This window comes from Grus americana, chromosome 4 (assembly GCF_028858705.1).
Source record: "Grus americana isolate bGruAme1 chromosome 4, bGruAme1.mat, whole genome shotgun sequence".
NCBI lineage: Eukaryota > Metazoa > Chordata > Aves > Gruiformes > Gruidae > Grus > Grus americana.
In genome coordinates, this window is record NC_072855.1 from 30,814,217 (window position 1) to 30,832,923 (window position 18,707).

At 39.9% G+C, this 18,707-nt stretch overlaps 1 protein-coding gene across 8 annotated transcripts in view; it reads left to right on the top strand.

Annotated features, from left to right (window-relative positions):
* CRACD (capping protein inhibiting regulator of actin dynamics) overlaps window positions 1-18,707 on the top strand; it is a 132,570-nt gene that overhangs the window by 18,248 nt on the left and 95,615 nt on the right. Inside the window, exon 3 of one of the 8 annotated variants that reach the window (XM_054823165.1) lies at window positions 11,326-11,345. The exons of the other annotated variants lie outside the window; for them this stretch is intronic. The gene's annotated coding sequence lies outside the window, so the exon portion shown is untranslated. The remainder of the gene's footprint in view (window positions 1-11,325; window positions 11,346-18,707) is intronic. 8 annotated transcript variants of the gene reach the window in all.

Below are 18,707 nucleotides of genomic sequence, written 5' to 3' on the forward strand. Positions count from 1 at the left end.
AATTTTCATCAATTCTTTTTAAAATATTACTTGCAGGTTCATTTCTGTAGCTAAGGTGCAGCTGACATAGCTCGGTAATAGGAGTAAGATCCTACTTTGCACAGGGTGCAGGATACCCGGTCTAATGAGACGTACTTGGAAATGTGTGTTTTCTTTGTAGATTGGGTAAATCTGATATTTTTGTCATTGCTGTCTAGTCTAGCTGAACACCACGAGTGAAAGCGCTGTGTCAAGGCTCCAGTGGTCTGTCTACCCTAGTGCTACAATTGATGCTCCTGTTGCTGGGTATGGGGGGTCAGCAACCGTGGATGCTTTTAGGGAGAAAACTAGATCATAAAAGGATATACAGATCAGATTTCTTAGAATTGTATCTTGTAAAATTTTACATTTTGTGGATTCTTATACCAGTCTGCTAATACATTTCCCCATTTATATTATGAATTACTTAGTGGTTGTTGTTTCAGGCAGCATGTGTAAACAAGAAGTGTTCAGAGCAGTGAAGCAGCTAATGTAACAAAAATAGGTTGTAAAACAAGTAAAGCTGGATAAAGGGGAAAAAAAATCAATGGGGGTGTGTGTGGGGGTCTCTTTTGCTGCAAATATATACCGGCTTGTATAATAGAGTTCTCTTCAGATGAAGCACTGTTCATATTATGAATAGCCTTTTCAAGTAAATATGGCTCACTGGCATGAACACTGAGAATTGCTATGGCTGTCAGCATCTGTTCTTTTATGCTCAGCACAATTTTTCCATCAAACATTAGAGGCTAAAAGGATTTTTAACGATGGTGTAGCACTACATTGTAATTTTCCTACTACAGTCGGTCTGGCAATGAAACTTTTTTCAATAGGAAAGTAAAGCAAGTAAGGTTGGTTGTATGAATCCAACATGACAAAGCTCTTCCTCCACAACACTGTTAGCACAGAAAGCATTCATTTTGTGGAACGACGCACAGATTTTATGTAAATAAGGGGCAGTTCCTTCAGAACAGATGTTTAATACTTAATGAAACGATTTTAATTTATCACCCTCAAAACTGATATTTTATTCTAAATAATTGCCTTACTGTGATTGCCTTTTAAAATGCAGAATTCTACGAGCAACGTTTAAAAGAAAAGCCCTCTTTGTATGTGGTTTTTAAACAAGCGCATACATCGTTTGTGCTTTGTTTCTAGCACAGTCTCTTCCAGCATCTGCGTGAGCTTCACCAAGGAAGCATCGCTGTGCTGTTTGGAAGCCGATCCTGGCCACCTCTGCTCGTCTGTAGGGACTCGTGGTGTCTGCTCACAACAGCCCAGGCAGGAGGCAGATTTTGCAGTCGAAGTAAGCAGAGCCCTGAGCTGTAAAGCTGCAGTATCCATTTTTACTGCCTCTCGCCATGTTGGCCCCCGGCGAGGAGGGGGATTCTCTACAGGGCAGATCCAGTGCTCCTCAGACTTGGCTGGGGCGGGTGGCCAAATTGAGAGGCACTTTGCCTCCCCAGTGGTGGGAGGCTGAGATCCGTTCTTTGCATCCAGCCGGGGAGGCAGGTAAGATGCGAAGAAGCTGAGATGGCAGCAAGAGGCTTTGCTCTATCCCGGGTAGCACTTGCACCGCTGCAAGGGATCTGCGCTGGTGCAGGGATCGGTGGCACCAGGCTCAAGGTGGCTTTCTGGGCTGGCGTGGATTACACCTGCCTCCAGCTTTGTCTCCAAATCATAGATATTTCAAGTGTCTGTCGCCACGGCATCCTAGCAACTGCGACAAAAATAAAGGTGGGTGAGTGCAAAGCTTTTGCTAGAAAGTGGAAGAATTCGGAGAGGTTAGAAAGCCTTATTCACTGCAAGGCTCTCTCTCTGTCAGCTGAAATTCCTGACGTTCCTGCGAGGCATGGGCACAGAGCTCCTGCCTGCCCTAGCAGAGAGGAAGGATGGTGAAATAACCACGCACAACATGAGGGAAGAGGTCTATTTATAATGTTTTATTAACCAAACCCTGTTTCCTCAGCGGAACATTCAGTGTATTTATGGCAGTCCAAAAAAAAAAAAAACCAACCAAAAACCAAGACCCAGTTTAAATGTTTCATTGATTCATTATTATTGTTATTATTTAATTATTTATTTTAGCAGAGCAAGTAGATTTTCAATACACTTTCCTTTAGTCCCAGCTTACTTGGAGCTGACTGTGTTAAAGTGATTTATGATGGCGCTTTAGCTAGAAGAAGAAGGTTTTGATGAGTCTGCCTCTAACTGCTCTTGTACTCCATATACTTTCTGTTTTGAAGAATGTTAATCCTTTATATTACACAATCCTCTTTAAAAAAATAATCCTGGTGTTACATAAGTGATAAGTAACGAATCCTTAGTATACTATCGTGGGTGGGAATATTTCATCATTAATACTTTTATCCACATATTCATCAATAAAACTGAGAGGGAATAGCATAAAAGTAAGACTTGCTCAATGTCATTAGGCAGTCAGTGGTGCAATCAGGACATGACAGTCCTTTTTGCAGACCTCAGACTTCATATACTTTCAGATCATCTTGCTGAATATTGCTGCATCTTGCTGTGCCTCCCTTCCCATAAGCAGTGAGTTGTTTTCATCAGAGTTCATGTGTCTGCCATGGGAGACTTTTCAATCAAGTGCTCGGTAAGTTTAGTAATTAAGAAACAATGCCTGCACTTTGATTATGCCTAGTTCCAAAACTGGAAGTGTTCTTGAAACAACTTCTTGCTTTTTCTTATGCTTGAGCGATGCTAGGATGTACTAACTCTAGGTAACACCATCTGTGCATACAGAAACCTTTTTGAATGCACAATAAAACAACCACAAGAAATCCTTAAAGGAGTATTTTGTATCTTCTGTTAATCAAAATGTCAGAATGATGCTCCTCCGACATAATAAACTACCGAAAATTTATGAAAGCTTTAAAACCTGCTCAAAGTGCACAAACATGCAGCAGAATCACGTAGTTTCTATCTTGTTCTATGCTGATCATTCTTCCTGCCTCTTCTTTGCCTTTGATTATTGCAATACATCCTCACACACACAAACAGTTCCAAGTAGGAAATCCTTAATTTAAACAAGTGCTGTGTTGTATTTTTGTCTTTTGGATTAGAAAAAGCAGATTATTTTCTATTCTCTAGGGAAGTTTGTCTTTGGAAGATTTATGAAGCCATTATCATCTTGTCCAAAGTCATATCTGATTTTGTACCTAAATGTGAAATGTGTTTATTAGAGTGATGGGTCCTCACCAAGATAATAAATATATACAGGATGTCATGCTACCTGGTGGTATCATGCTGTTAGTTTCAATTACCTGCAACAGCAGTCATCATTTATGTCCACACTGTGTAGAGCACAGAACAAATCTGGAAGCTCACAGGTTAATTCAGAGGTGCTATTAGACTGAATGCATGGGAATCTATCTGTTGATACTTCGAAATATTTTAGAGTTGTAGTGTTGTTCCTTTTTCTGAAAGCAGAAACTGATAACAGCAATGATTATAGGAAGACCAGTTAACTGCCCAGAAATCTATTCAGCTTAAAGAAATTATCCTTTATTTGTAGAAAATGCAGAATATAAACAAAACAATCTATCAGACCATATTCCAACGTCCTGATTTGAAGATTGTTTACATGCTCATGAACAGTTAACGCCTCTTTTTCTTTCCCACAAATGTCTGTCTTCAGTTAAACTATGGTAACTCAAAAGGGAGATGCAGTTTATGCAGCCAAGCAAACGTGTGTAGTCAGGCTATCTAAGTTAGCGGGTTTTATAATCTAATTATGATAAGTAGTGAGAGATTAATTGGAGGCCCTAGCAAAGCCCATCTGTGGATCCTACTTGGTGACAGGCTTTGAATGGTCTTGTATTCCTGCTTGCAGGGTCCAAGTTATAAACTTTTCTGGAAAGTGGTGTCCAGAGTGCCATTCTTCCCATGGTCCTTTCTTTTCCTTTCCCGTCCCAGAGCAGTATGAAACCCCAACTGCCCCTGGCTCTCATTGCAACTAGAGAGGGATAGGTCCAACCTGTATCCTCTCCTGCTTCTGGAAGATCTGGCTAACACAGCAGTTGTAACCCCCTAGGTCCTTCACAAGTCTGCAAACACAGCTCTGGAGGACTTAGCTCCTTACAGCCAGCCAGTTGCCAGGGTGTGCTTTGGAGACCGGAGGACTTCTGTGGATTTTATTTGGAGTCAGAGGTTCCAACGCCCACTGAAAGCCCCGGCCCAGGAAAGTCTGTGCTCTGGTGATGACGAGATCTCACAGGTTTTAGGATTTCTGTACTGTGTGGTCTCCCAGTCTCTTCGTAGGTACGGTGAACAGGCTCTGGTTTCAGAAATTTGTCTGTCAGTTTGGAATGCTTTGTGCAAGGAAGAAGTCTCAAGATCTCAGTAACTTGAAAACTCAGAGGCAAAATGCAATGCTTGCCTTAGTGATTTCTCTGAGAGGTAAAGGGGAAATCCTTTGCTGGAATCCTGCAGAGCAGAACAAACTGGTGCGGTTGCCTTTACTTGCTGTGTGTCAGGGGCCAGTAAACCCACTCTGGCTTTTTCTTGAGATCTGACATTCCATGTAGAACCTTCAGTTGGGTTTGTCTGGCTCTTGCTGAGTTCACTTTGGTCAAGTTTTATTATTCTATCAATGCCTTCCTCCCCATCTACTAGACCAGCCTTTTTTTTTTAATATATATCTAATACTTTATTCATTATAGCTTGAATAGCTGCCACTTCTAGAAAGCATCTTCATCTTCCTGTTGGAAGCAGCACAAGGTCTTTACACGCTCTGCCATGACAAAGCTGTCCCTGGTAGGAGGTTCTGTCACTGAGAGAGCTGACAATGTCCCACACCTTGGGATCGTAATGTCAGGCTTAATGTGACTGTCTTTGCTGGTGGCTATCTGTCATATTTAATATGTGAAGGCCTCCTCTTTCCTGGCAGCCATTCGGCTTCTGGAATACAAGCCAAAGTGATGGATCCATTCTGCATTTGCCCTTGGCTCTGGATGAGGGGACCTGTCAAATGTTCATTCTTGTTGGTTTTGACCTGCAGCTGGGCATTGCTAACAGTCAGCCTACAAAATGTACCATTACTATCTGCAGGTCTGCCTTTCCAAATCACTGTATTTCCAGGGCAGATCGCTCTATTCTGGTTCATGATTTCTCAGCTCGGGGCACTGCCTCATGTTCTGGGACAATGCGTTGGGAGCAGCATGCTGAGAGTTTAGCTCTTTGCAAAAAACCCCTGAGTCTTGGATCACTCGAACTTGTCCTATAAATAGAAGCAGATTTTTCCACCCAAGTGCCAGAGTCTGTTCTACGTCCAGGTGCCTTCTCAACCCTCCGTGGCTCTTGTACAAAGCATGGATTATGTTTGCAATACCAATCAAAAAGAGCAAGAAAAAAGCCTTTTTTTTCCCCCACCAAACTGTTGCGTGAAGAGCCATACCTCATTTTCAGCGTGAAATGCCTGCCGTACGCTCTTCTAGCGCTGAGCACCGTGTTACCGGAGCTGCGGGACCGGGCACCCAGCTCCTTGGCTCAGTGGTTCAGACGTGCTGCAACTGCTGTAATGTTTGCTCCGAGGTTCTAAGATTCCTTTTCCCCAATTCCTCTATAGCTCCTGGGGTCCTATTTAAACATTAGTTAGACAATTCTCAGTACTTTTGCTCTACCAGCACCTTTCTGGATGTCATGAGCAGTCAGAGCTGTAGCGATAGCCATTATTTTTGTCGGCCGTGCTTTCCCTGAACATGGGGCTCCCTGCTGCTCCTTTGTTTCTGCTTAAAAGCGGACAGAATATCAGCTTCTTTAAATCACTTTGTGTATTTACAGCACTCACAGGCACACAGAAAAACAGGTATTATGCTTTGTAAGACCAGAGTATTAACATTTCACAATATATTTTGTTGGACTAAAACTCTCCTACTTTTAGCTCCAGAAATGTAGCTGACGCCAGAGGTGCTGTGTATGAAGCGAAATGTTTCTGTGCAAAATGTGCTGTACTCAAATATAGTGGCCAGAACTTTTTTGTTTAATTAATCAGTAGGAATGCAAGACTTGCTTCTCTTCTTCCCAACGCAAAGAAAACTGAAATCTAACCTGTATTTAAATAAAACTAGGGATGTGTCTTTCAGGGGACAAAATAAATATTTTTCATCCACGAATTAATGAGCCACTGATTTCTCCCACAGCAGTACAACTAAAATTGGTATTAGACAAACATGAAAGGTAAAACAAAACCTGGAGATATTAATTTTGAAAGAAGGGTAATGGATGCAACCACATGTCTTTCAGTCAGATTAATGATAGGGATTTGATTAAACGCCTTGAATTACTTCTGTGATCACAACTGAAGCATCCAGCTAATCACCTTGCCTTCACATTAATATGTGCCTGGTCTCTTGTGGAAATTTCTGGATGAACCCAGTCAACTATCTGGGTAACAAGTTGTAAATCTCATTATCAAGATCTTTATTCACTTTACAGGATACATATCACTTAAATAGCTATGTATCAAGAAAAGGAATTTAGGTATCTAAAGCACAAATTTCTCAGATCTCATTTATATGTCTGTGTTAACTTCCAGCCAGCTTTTTGATGATTCTGTGAAATTTCTTCAGTGATGGATTTCATATATTTAACATTATTAATCAGCAAAGCCTGTATGTAATTTTATTACAAAATCAATTTATTTCTTACTAAAGTCTCTTATATTAGAATAGGTCTGTGCAAAAGCATCTCCTCAAAGTCTGTGGCCCTTAAAGTGAATAAAAATTTGCAATATTGTGAAAGTGTTGTATCATTTGTTTTTTCCGTGAAATTGGATGAGAAACTACTATACAAGGATATACTTGCCAGATTTATAGAAAAAGGAGAAAAATACATAGCCAGTTAGTTTATCTTCCATAGCACAGTTATTCCTTTGCGATGAGTCTAGATTCAGTGATGTGAGTGGAAATGTGCCAATGTTAGATCTAATTTTCATCATTGCGTTTCTGTGTGTATTCAGATACGAAACTGGGAAAAAAAGTTTCTTTCCTGATACTGCACTGTACTCAAGGTCTGTACTGCACTGTGCACAGTACTCAACATACTTTCAAGACTACATATGTTTGATCTAAATTCGCCTTAATTGTTGATAGAATTATTTATTTAATACAAACATAAGACCTTTTGGCTGTTCTGGAAGGAGCCATTAGAAGTAAACAGGCACTACTGATGAATGAAGGGTTTAACCTCGTTGTCTAAATCTTCTTTGCAAAATGGCAGCTCTGTAGCCAAAAGCTTGTTGAAAATGGCAAGTTCTGCAAAATAAGATTTTCCTGAGTTCTTAGTTTACTCGTTTTCCATGATTATAAGATGTTCTGAAGTCTTGCTGTCTTGATTGAGAATGGCATACATCTTGCTTTTTTTTTTTTCCCCTCTGTATGTACAAAGGCATCAGAATTCATCAGTCATTGCCAGGGCAAGATGGGTGGTGAGCTGACCAAGACACTAAGCAGCGATCAATCTTGTCTTAAGAACAAGTACTTACTACTTTTGTTTGTATAGGATGGTAAATGCTTGACTTTTCATAGACACTGCTACTGAAAATTGTTGCTTTTAATTAAATTGCCTTAGTTAAGCTGTCAGGCAATGCTGTGATCTAAGTGATTAAATTGCATTTAACATTATAGCTGTTCAGGTAAACTTAAGTAAGCTTAATAATCTTTAATGTAGCTTTTTGACCAGGGGACTTGTAGAACTGAAAGGCTGGATTCTTGCTTTTTTTGGCAAGATTTTTCATGTTGGAGAATCGCATCACAGACCTTTGAGCATCTGAGGGGAGAGTGTCCCTCTCTATCTGCACGTTGTCATTCTGGGCGTATAAGACAGACCATGAAGGACTTGCTTTGCAAAATTCCCAAATTTATCAGGTTTTGGGGTGTTGCTAAGATTGAACTTTAAATAAAAGGCTGCATTGGTTTTGAAGAGTATGGCAGCTAAATCAGAAATGTCCGGAAAGACTTGAACTGGACACGGAATTATTTCTGTTCAGACTGCGCATGAGGTATATTAACAGTCGAAGTCCGAGGTTCCAGCTCCGTTGTGCCAGGTAGAGTGGTTAGTGAGATGTTGAATTAGCAACAGCTACTAATTTCATCTTTCAGACATAAACAACTGTGGAGGTTTTGGGGGTTTTGGAATTTAAAAGTTAGAACCAGATGAAATGTGGGGGAAAAAAAATAATACCTAGTTCCAATTCCCTGAGAGCGCAGCCATGCAAGTAATAGATTTGGCATTGGATACAGCTGGGAGGTGAAAATGAGAGACTTGGAGTCAGATACATTTTAAATTTACCTCTTTTTTACTTACACAGAATTGGCAAAGTTTTGGTCTTGGATTTTCAGCAGGACGGACAAAATTCATGAAAGCTTGGGACGTGCAAATGTTACCAACTCAAATAGCTAAATAAGATCTTTTTAACTGGAATTTGTAATAAACATGAGAATGCATCTGGCTTCTAGCCAATAAATGTGAAATAATTATTGCTTTAAAGATAGAAGGTTTATCTTTTTTTGCTGCAGGTCCCCTTTCCAATTACATCTGCTTAACATAATTTAATAGATAACAAGTTAGTATTTGCACATGATAACAGTTAGGATGTAGGAAGTATTTATTTAATATTTTTCCCCTCCAGTAAAGGCTTTTCTAAGCCTTTAGGATGTCAGTATGTTTTAATTTAAAGCTCATGTCAAATCCTTACCATATCTGTTTCTCAGGTTGTTTTAAAAAAATTTTACAAACTCTACTAGAAATATGTGATGTGTCTTTATAGCAAGTTCTCCTGTTTTGGGTGGGAGAGGGGAGGACAGTGGTACTTCCAATAGGTGGGACAATACCCTGTAGGATTTTTAAGAATTAGCACATGCCTTTTTTTTCTGGGAGAGAGGGTAATTTTCCAAAAGCCTGTGGGAACCTGCTGAGAGCCAACCCCGCTGGAGCAGGCTAGCCTCTAAGAGGCAACAGCTCCCCTTGGATTGTTATCCCAGCAGGTGACACGACAGCCTGCGCTTGGGAAATTTTGGCTTCTGCCTTGCTGGGTGATGGGGTCAGCGCCTGCGGAGCTGGGAGCCAGTGGGAACCTCTGTGATATGGTCCAGCTGGCTGCCGGTGGGGAAGGTAGGAAGGGAGCTCTGGCATCAGCAGGGTGTGTAAAACTGCCCTCAGAGACAAAATTTAGATAGCATGGTAATTCAGGCTGTGTTTGCTTGGGATTTAGTGATGCAATGCTAAAAAATATTTAGCTTGAAAATAGTTACACATAAATGACCTTTGCTTCTGCTCGTACATAGGATTTTTCTTACAGCTCTGGAACTGCTGTTGGAAGAGCAACTCTGACTTTGGCCGGGTCTGTTAAGTGACCTGATTAGAAATGACATGTGTGTCCCTCTGCCATTAAAGTTACCATTACCTACGGATGCTGTCGGTGCTGGGTACAGTTCTGACTTGCATGGTACCAAACTCCCTGGTAGAGATTTATCAGAATGAAGCAGAAACATGGTTCTGGTTTTCAGGTCCCCTCCAGTCCTAAAAGCCACAATCTAATGGATGTGGACAGCCCACCAACGCTAGAAGGTGTTGCAGGAAGGTTCAGACCTATGGAGGGTGTGTGATTTTTTTCCTTTCTGTGCATTCTCCTTTTCTGAATTTTTCCTTTTCCTGAAGAAGTCTCCACTGACTGCCAACAGATGTGTATGAGGGGTTTTGTTGCTTTTTTTCTCCAAGAAATGTTATGATTCAATGATGTAAAGGCTCATGCAGATAATGCTGTAATTGGTTTGGACGGGTGTCTGGACCCGCCTTGTCACCAAGCAATGCTCGCCCAGTTTCTCATCCTTAAACAGAATTTTAATGTTGCTTCGATGTCAGATCCTGATTCTTCTAAGAGTTTCTGTTTCAAAACAAAACACTCATAATCCAGAGTACTCTGTCAGTACTTAGAGGAATAAATCTGGCTTTTTTTTTTTTTTTTTAAAGCCAGTAACAATATTTTCGTCTTCTGCCTTTTTAAGCTGTAATTAAATGTTTAATTTAACAGCCATTTATTCATGCTTATTCTAGTTCATTATCTAACCTTTGTCCTAATGTGGCTGGACTAAAGGTGCCTCCTATTTTAGAATTCTGAGAGCATAATACTCGTTTGGGGAATAATCCCAACATGTCCGAGCAGCTCCTCCTTTGGTTTCCTCCTCAAATCGCTTGTACATGGTCTAAATAAAACTCAGGTTCCACAAAAGATTTTTTTTTTTTTTTAAAATTTCAAAGAGAGGAAGAGGTATACTTTGTATTTTCCTCTGACAGGGAATATCTAGATATCAAAGAGAGTGGAGCATTTGAGCCTTTTTAAATTATTAATGACTGCCATATATTTTACATGAGAAGATATTCTTGTGTATCTTGATTAAGCATAGGAAACTGGTCTAACACAGTATGCATTAATTTGTAGAACTTCACATCCTAAAAAGGAGTGGGGGTGTGTGTCTGTGTGTATACACACACACACACACGTTAATATATGTTATAAAGTTTAGTTATATGAAGGAATTATTGGGGGGTGGGGGGGAGGGGGGAGAAGACTGGAAACCCTTAGTTTCTATGATTACAGGCTGAATTTTCTAGTACCCTAAACAACACCTAAGCTATGTGAAGACAACTACCTGCAGAGAAATATGGGGCTGTTAAATGTAAAACTAGCAGGAAAAATAACTGTTGGCTATTTTAATTAAACAAGTTTATGGAAATATCTCTGTTTAACTCGTTTTCAAATTTTTCTCTCAAGGAAAACAGCTTGAGCCAGGCTTTAGCTGGCTTGTTGAGGAAAATTCATTTGTTTTTAATCTCTAGCAATGAAGTAAAAATTACAATAAATGTTTAATCCTAGTGCATAAAAGCCCTAAATAAAAATATTTAAAATATGATAACAGAAAATTAATGTAATTAACAACTTCGTGTGTTTGTTGACATACAGATGTTCCACATTTTTATACTTGCTAGGCAACAGTAGGCATATTCATTACGAGACACTCCACCAATGCCTACGGACCCATGACACTATGTTCAATGCATGTTTGGAATTTTTGGCCTACAACAGGAACTAGAAATCTTTATTTAAAAAAAAACCCACAAAACTACTGTGAGGAAAGGTCAGGCTACTCCTCAAAACTCAGCACATATATAATTGTTTTTTTTCCTTGAGGGAAATTATTATTCAGTAGTTCTTTGATGCATAAAGACCTGATATTTATTTTCTCTTCTCTTCTCTTCTCTGAAAAACTCACTGATCTGTTCTTTTAGAAACTGACAACGTCAAAAAGGTACGTGTGTAAAAATAAGCTTTTTCACATCGTACTTCTGCAATAGATGTGGAATCCAAGTTTTAGCCTCTCCACCTCCCCCAGAGCATAGCTGAAGTCTCATTATCTGGTAGGCTTACTGAAATCTGACTGTTATTACCACTCATCATGGGTACACTCTAATGTCTGTCTTCAGCATAAAACAAGAAAATAGGTGGCATCCCACTGCTATGAAAAAGAAGGTTTCATTTTGAATCACCAAGTTAAACTTAGCGTCTTTGGATTTCACCAATGTCAGAAATTTAATCCTGCTGGTAGAGTGGAAAATAGAATTGATTTGCATCTAAAAAAATTCAGAGTAACCTTATTTACAAAGCAATCATGCTTGTGTAAATATACGTTTAAATGCATGTGTGCATGCTTATATACATTTAAGCAGCTGCTATCTTATTTCTAGTATAAACAGTAAAATAAATAATCTTTAAATAGCCTATATATTTGGCCAATAAACCACAACTGACCGTGGAAATCACAGGTTTCTGTCTTCATCTGTTTATTACAATAGCGCAAAAATGAACATCATGCCAGCTTGGCTGCCTGACTTTGTCACCTCGCTGTGAAGCACAGGATAAAGTCTCTGGAAATGGTGGCACTGCATGTGAAGCCATCGCTCATGTAACCTTTTTGATATCCATGTTAGAGCATTTTCTCTGTAAATAAAGTAAAGCCAAATTAAATGACCTGAAATAACTGCAAGCATTAGTCTTTAGCAGAGTATTTCTTGTGAAAATGTCACTGTTTTGCTCTAGAATATATAATTTGCTTTCATAGACCGTGATCCTTTGGTGACGTGTGGGTGCTTGTGTGTACATTTTAAAAGGAACGTATTACCAGAAGGGTGGTATACTAGTTGTCCAGTTCAGGAAACCAGAAGTTCATGCATTGTTGACCGTCAATGAGATATTATATTACACCAGGAAAAGATTTTTCTCAGTGTTTTGTCAATACCTTGGACTTGACAAAAATTGTGTATTCTTTTCACTGCACCCTCAGGGGAATAATTTTCCATCTCCTGCCATGCAAATACTAGTAAGAAAGCGTGCTGCTTGCCAGTGTTTGTTTCTGTCCACCTTGAAAATTTCTTGACAAATTGTGATGCTAATTTTATTATTTCTGTAGAAAGAAAAAAAATCTCTTACCCAACCGACACAGTTATAGCCAGTATCAAATCTGTGCATAGTCCAGAAATGCAAAATGTTCTCCCTAGGATATGTTGGATGAAATCCTGGCTTCATATAAATTAGTGGGAGTTGTGCCACTTACTTCACTTGGACCAGGATTTTTCTCAGTATGTGCCATTTAAAGAATACTGAAAAATTCAGAGCAATTTTGGTGGACCAGATGGTTGTGTCTCAACCTCTGATGGTACAAAAGTAATTCATTTAAGTTTTTGGCACAAGGCCTGCATCTTTTCAAACTGGGAAATAATGTTTGGAGTTAAAGCTTGAACTCTTATAATAAAAATGGGAAAAGTGGACTAATATGGTGACATAATGATGTTAAATTGGAAACTAGCACCCCCTCCGGAAAGCAATGACAATTCACTGTCACAGTCAGGTTTTCCTCCCCAGCACCATGTTACTTGCAGTTGACAGAAAGATCAAGTCAGAAGATTGTTTTATGGGGTAACTGAATTAGCATTTCCAATGTCTGATTTTTAAAAAATAAAAGAGATGCGGATTGCAAAACGATGCCAGTTGTTTGGCTGCAATGGATTTAGAAGGTAACGTGTGGTACCGAAACAACACGTAAGGGCTTAAGGTCAGTATTGAGTACTGCTCAGCGCACACCTAAACATTCTTTAACACATGTGACAGATTTAATTAATTTATCTTTTCATTGGTTATTTTAAATTTTATTACCCCAGATGAACTAGTATCTAACCTAATAAGATGCACAAGGGTTGTTGATTTTAAGTGTAATCATCTTGTAAAAATAAGACACGTGTCTAATACTTGTTTTAGATTCCTTGCCAAGTGCCAGAAATTTAACCTCAAGAAGTGACTATGGGGCTGTCATTGAATCTCTTTTCCCCACAGGAAAAAAATAAATAAATTAATTAAATTTAATTAAGCATAATTAAACTTAATACAAAAACTATTACATAGCACTGGAGCAAAGAGTGGGTTATAAAATTGATTTCCAGATGCCCAGGGAAAGCAGACTCCCCTCCCACCTCGATAGAGATGCGCTCCTGAGAGCGCTGGGATGCCAGAAGTCAGCTTCTCTTCAGAGACCTGCTTCAATAAAATGCTTAAAAGGAAGATTGGATAGTTTCTTCCCAGAACTCCACAGAGGACTACAACAGAAGCCTTCCTATTTAGGTTAGATTTCATACCTTTATTGTTATTTTGTTAAAATTAATGTAAAAATGTACTTTGCACAAGGACCTACCAGCTTACAAACAATGTAAAATGTTCCCTGTAATCTGCTCAGTATGTAAAAATCACATAGAAACTAAGCCGATAGTGATGTACATCACTTAATTGGGGCATGCTTAAGAAGAAAATCTGTTTAATTGGGCTGTCTTCCAGAGAAACTGTTTAGGCTGAGACTGAATGGAAATGACTGCTGCTTAAATGGAACATTATGAACAAAAAAAAAAATCATCTAAATGGGGGTGCATTTGGCTAGGGACATTGTGAAGCAATAATTAACTGGGTATTTAAATAGATATGAAATATAGGGCTCTTTTTCTTAAATACAGAAATAGACAAATAAAGATTATGCCTTCCTGTAGCTCTGCCCTTAAAATTCCTGGGCTTATATGAAAGGCATCATAAACCAATCTCTGCCAGCAACTAAATGAATCCTAAACATTCTCCATTTCACCTCTGCTTTCCTGGCCAGCATTCATTTGCTGACAACGCTACACCCGCAGATGGTTCTAGGCAAGTGACAATCATTGCGTCTCTCTAAATATGATGCTTTGATCCTGGTTACTACGTCTTAAACTGCCTTAGAGCTTTCACCCGGTTCTGCTCCGGTGGAAGCTCTGCAATTCATTTCAGTAGCAACAAATATAAAATAATAAATGAGTGAACAAGTGTCTCTTTAACGCTTGTGTTGGGCTTTTGTTCAGAACTGACACCTTTGATTCAACTCTGACACTTTCAATCTACATAAATCTGTCTCCTGAAATGCATTTTATAAATGTGCCTATCTTGGTGACAGGTTCTTTTCCAGCTTCTCGAGGTAGTTGTTCCAAACTATGCTGTATTCCCTGTGTTGAACACTGAGCCTCTTTAGCGTATTATGATTTTCCCCGAAGCACTGATCTCTCTGAGCAGCAAAACAGATCTGCATATCTTATTTGGGAATGTAATTCTGTGGGCCTCATCCTCATATTAGGACACAGGATTTTGCTGCCTTTCTTACCCTTAATGTTCCATTTCATCCTCATCAAATGTGCTACGGATTTCCAGGAATTAGAGAAGGGGCTCTCTATATGTCAGCTGGCATGAGAGGTTTCTTTAGGCAGGCAAACAAAGCGTGATCTGTGCCGTAGCAGACTTGGGAAATGCAGCACAGAGGTTCAGTGAAAGAGAAGCCGGGCAGCAAACAGTGATGTATGTGTTGGTATTGCCCAGAACGTTGTCCGGCTCTGCCACGCTGAAGAATGCCGTCTGGATCTGCGATGCCCTCTCAGATCCTGCTCTAGTAGTGATGAGATTAAAGACTAGATGGCTTTCCGTGAAGGAAGGATTGATGTGTTGTATGAAATTTTAGCATGATTTTTGGCATTAATATTTTCTGTCAAATAAAACCCCCAGACTTTCTTGATTTGTAGAAAGAATTCTAAAGAAGTAGTGTTAGAAAGGTTTGGGTGCCACTACTTCTTCCTATAAATCTTACAGCATGTTTTGGGTGCCTACAAAGGTGGCCAGGGAGAACCTGTAGCTGTTTGCCACCGACCCCACAGAAAGAAAAGAACGTGTGGACCGCGTCTGTGCACAAAGTGGAGGGAAGCAGGCTCGAGGATTTAATGCCCTTTTGCTCTTCTGCTCTTCAATAGCCATATTAGCTTCTCCTTGCAATTCCAGGAACCTGAGGCTCTTGGAGGGAGCGGGAAGCAACAAGGAGGAGGACAGGGACTGCTGTGCATGCCTGCTTCCAGGGCTGTGGCCCTTCCAAGTCCTCCCCTTTGGAGATGGCTCTGCTGCATAGCATCGTGCAGCAAAGGCAGGATAGAAAAAGCTGCGCAGGATCATGTATTTTCCTTGGGCTGCCTAGAGAAACCAGATTTTTACTTACACCTTGATGTGATAAATTTACTTTTAACCCTTTAAATGTTATTGTTTATACAGGGTGTCTTTCTAAATGTCTTGTGGTTCAAAAGGAAATAGTTGGTAAATGATTTGGTGTGGGAAAAGATGCTCTGGCCCTTCACCCAGAGAAAAGGAAAATGGTAACATCTGCTCCTGAGCAGAAGTAAGGCTTGGCCTTTATGCACCGCTGCCCTTACAGACAGTGGAGAACTGACCAAGACTGAGAATTTAAAAAAATAAGCAACTGTCTGTCTTAAAAGGTGGAATGTGATATTATGTTTTGCCTTATTTTTAACGATAAACTAATAGTATTAAAACTCCTTGCCCCTTAGCAGGTAAGACGCTGTTCAGAGTGTTGACTCTACAGACCCAGGTTTATCTGGTGCATGAAGGCTTGGCGGGTCAGCGTGCTGCGGGGATTGCGGAAAGTTAGGCTGAGTCTGGAAAGGTCACAGCTCATCAGAGGGAGCAGGCAGGGCCCCTCTGCTCTTCATTTACAGCTGTAGTTCACTTACTTTTGTGGTAGCTCTTGTAGGGAGGGGGGAGAAGCATTAGTTTAATATTAGTGTTACTGAGAATGGAGGTTAATGCCAGGATTCTCAGCCTTGAATACAATAATATAGACAGTCTTGTAAGAAATGTAAGCTGCAGGTATATTAACAACTCTACTCTCCTAAAATTTACATACAAAATGAATTTTACCCCCTTCCAAAAAAATAAGAAAGATGAAAAGGACACGGCATGGTGGTTTAGCTTTGTGATAACAATTGACATCATCGATTACTTGCTTATGTCTTGCCTGGTATTTCTATTTCCAAACCTTCTTTTCTAACCGTAAGAAATGTTAAAGCTGCTTCACTCTGGATATGAAAAACTCTGTTATATTCTGCTCCTGAGCAGTTCCTTCAAATGAACTCAAGACAGCAATCCCCCAAAACAGAGAATAAGCCATATTCTTCTTGACTGAAGTGCAGGGACCTCAATGACATTGAAGGGTTGAACTCTATGAAGTGAGGAAGCAAAAACTGGTTTATGCCCATCAACAAATTTCTATAATGAAAACTGTTAGGTAAAGGTTATTGCCTCTGGTACTAGTCAGTAACATAAAATTAGCATCTGGTTTCTTTTGGGTGATCTGGAATCTCTAAATATAACTGTTGGGTATTTATTTTTTTAGGAGATCATAGCTGTCAGAGAGTTGTATTTTCCTTCTCCAAACGAATGTGGGTGTCTGTGAATATGTAATGCAATTAATTACCCACAGTGGATGACATTTCTTTTCTTTATGGTGCTGAAACAGAAGTCAATTATCACTCTAAAATAGCTTGACTTTCTAGCCTTCACACAAATGGAGAAGAATATAGAATTTGTGCGTGATGACTATACTCTGTGAAATTCTTTGCCCTGCGTGCATTTGCTCTCTTTCGTGTTATTACAGCAGATAACAGAATGTTATAGGAAATGATATACTGGCTTGATACAGAGCCCCAGGAGATGGGAAGAGCTTTGTTTTGCCTGAGCAGGTTCTGCAGGAGGAGCTGAGAATCCTGTTGCTTAGCCTAGTTGGTAACGCAACAGAAAAACTGTCTGAATAAGTTACTTTGAGGCTCAAAATAAGCGTCAGAGCAAGATTAAGCCTTAAATATTCTACAATGCAGTGAGTATGTACATGCAGAATATGAATTGTTTTAGTGTTAGGCAATTAATGGTAAAAGTATAAAGGCAGAATGGTCAACTGCAGAAGGGTTTCTCTTGCTCCTCAGGAAGGTGTTTGGCCGCCGCATACGGAGAAGTTTCAGCCTTTTACCTTACTATAGTATTGGCATCGTGAGACACCATTTTGCCATGTTTGCCAAGAAAATGACATGTGTTTATTCAATATAGTTGGGATTACTGGTGGTTCCTTTAGGAGGATGCTCAAATTCCAACTTTTGCTAAAGAATGTCTATACTCGTATTTTCTAGTTGGTTTGTTAGGGGTTTTTTTCAATTTTCTTATGTTTTCAGTACACAATGTGGATGGTACGGTGTAGGAATAATTTGGGTTTCAATATATCTTCCTTAGCCTTTGAGTTGGAGACCACTCCTGTGATGGGTAATTATGCCATGCATTGCTTGCATGAACTTAACACACTTCATCTTTAAAACTGGTCACAAGTTTTTTTGTACCAGATATTGTGGGTTTTTTCCAGATTCTTATAGTTTTGTATGTTGGGGGACGGGGGGGAAAAGTTTTGTGTGTTGGGTTTTTTTGTTTTGTTTTGTTTTTTCCCCTTATGACCAGTGGATACATATTGGTTCTCATTCAAGCTGTCCATTATCTTAAATTAACTTTTATCTCATGGCATTTACCTCTCCAATGTATTTCTAGAGAACCTCCCCTCCCTTCCCTTTTTTGCTTTAGTTTTACCACACTATAGAATCTGGGGTTTCTGTGCTGTTGTCCCACTGCGTGGTGCACAACAGACACATACACAAAGGTTTTGGCTGGCACGGAGTTATCCTGCTCCAGAACCCGAAGCAGCAGTTCTGCGCCTCAGCTGACAAGCCTTCCTCAAAGCATATGGTCATGGTAATGTCGCTCCACTTCTTTTAAGGATGTGAGATGGTGTGTCTATGCAGGAGACACAGCAGCAGCATGAGGATGTGTTCTCCTAAAAATAATTAGACTGCTAATATGAGGATTAGGTTTGCTTGCTTTCTTGCTGCATCACCTTTTAAAAGCTTAGATACATCGTGGTTAGTAATCCTTCCCTGCAATTTAAAGATTAGTGGTGTGGCCAGATTGGAGTTTCGTAACTGACTCTGGATTGCTGCTAACCTGGATGATACACTAAGTAGCGCTTAGAGCTGGGAGCACACAGCAGTTAAGGCTCACGTATAGGTAAGCGGCACCAAAATTTGCAGATCACATCCTATATGTTCTTGCTACTCACGACAACATACATAAGCAGAACATCTTTAGCTACCACAAGATCGCTCTGTTCTCTTCCAAAGCAGAGGCTTGTGCAGCTTGTATGCTGCCACCCACTCAGCTAGGAATCTGTTCCTCTGGC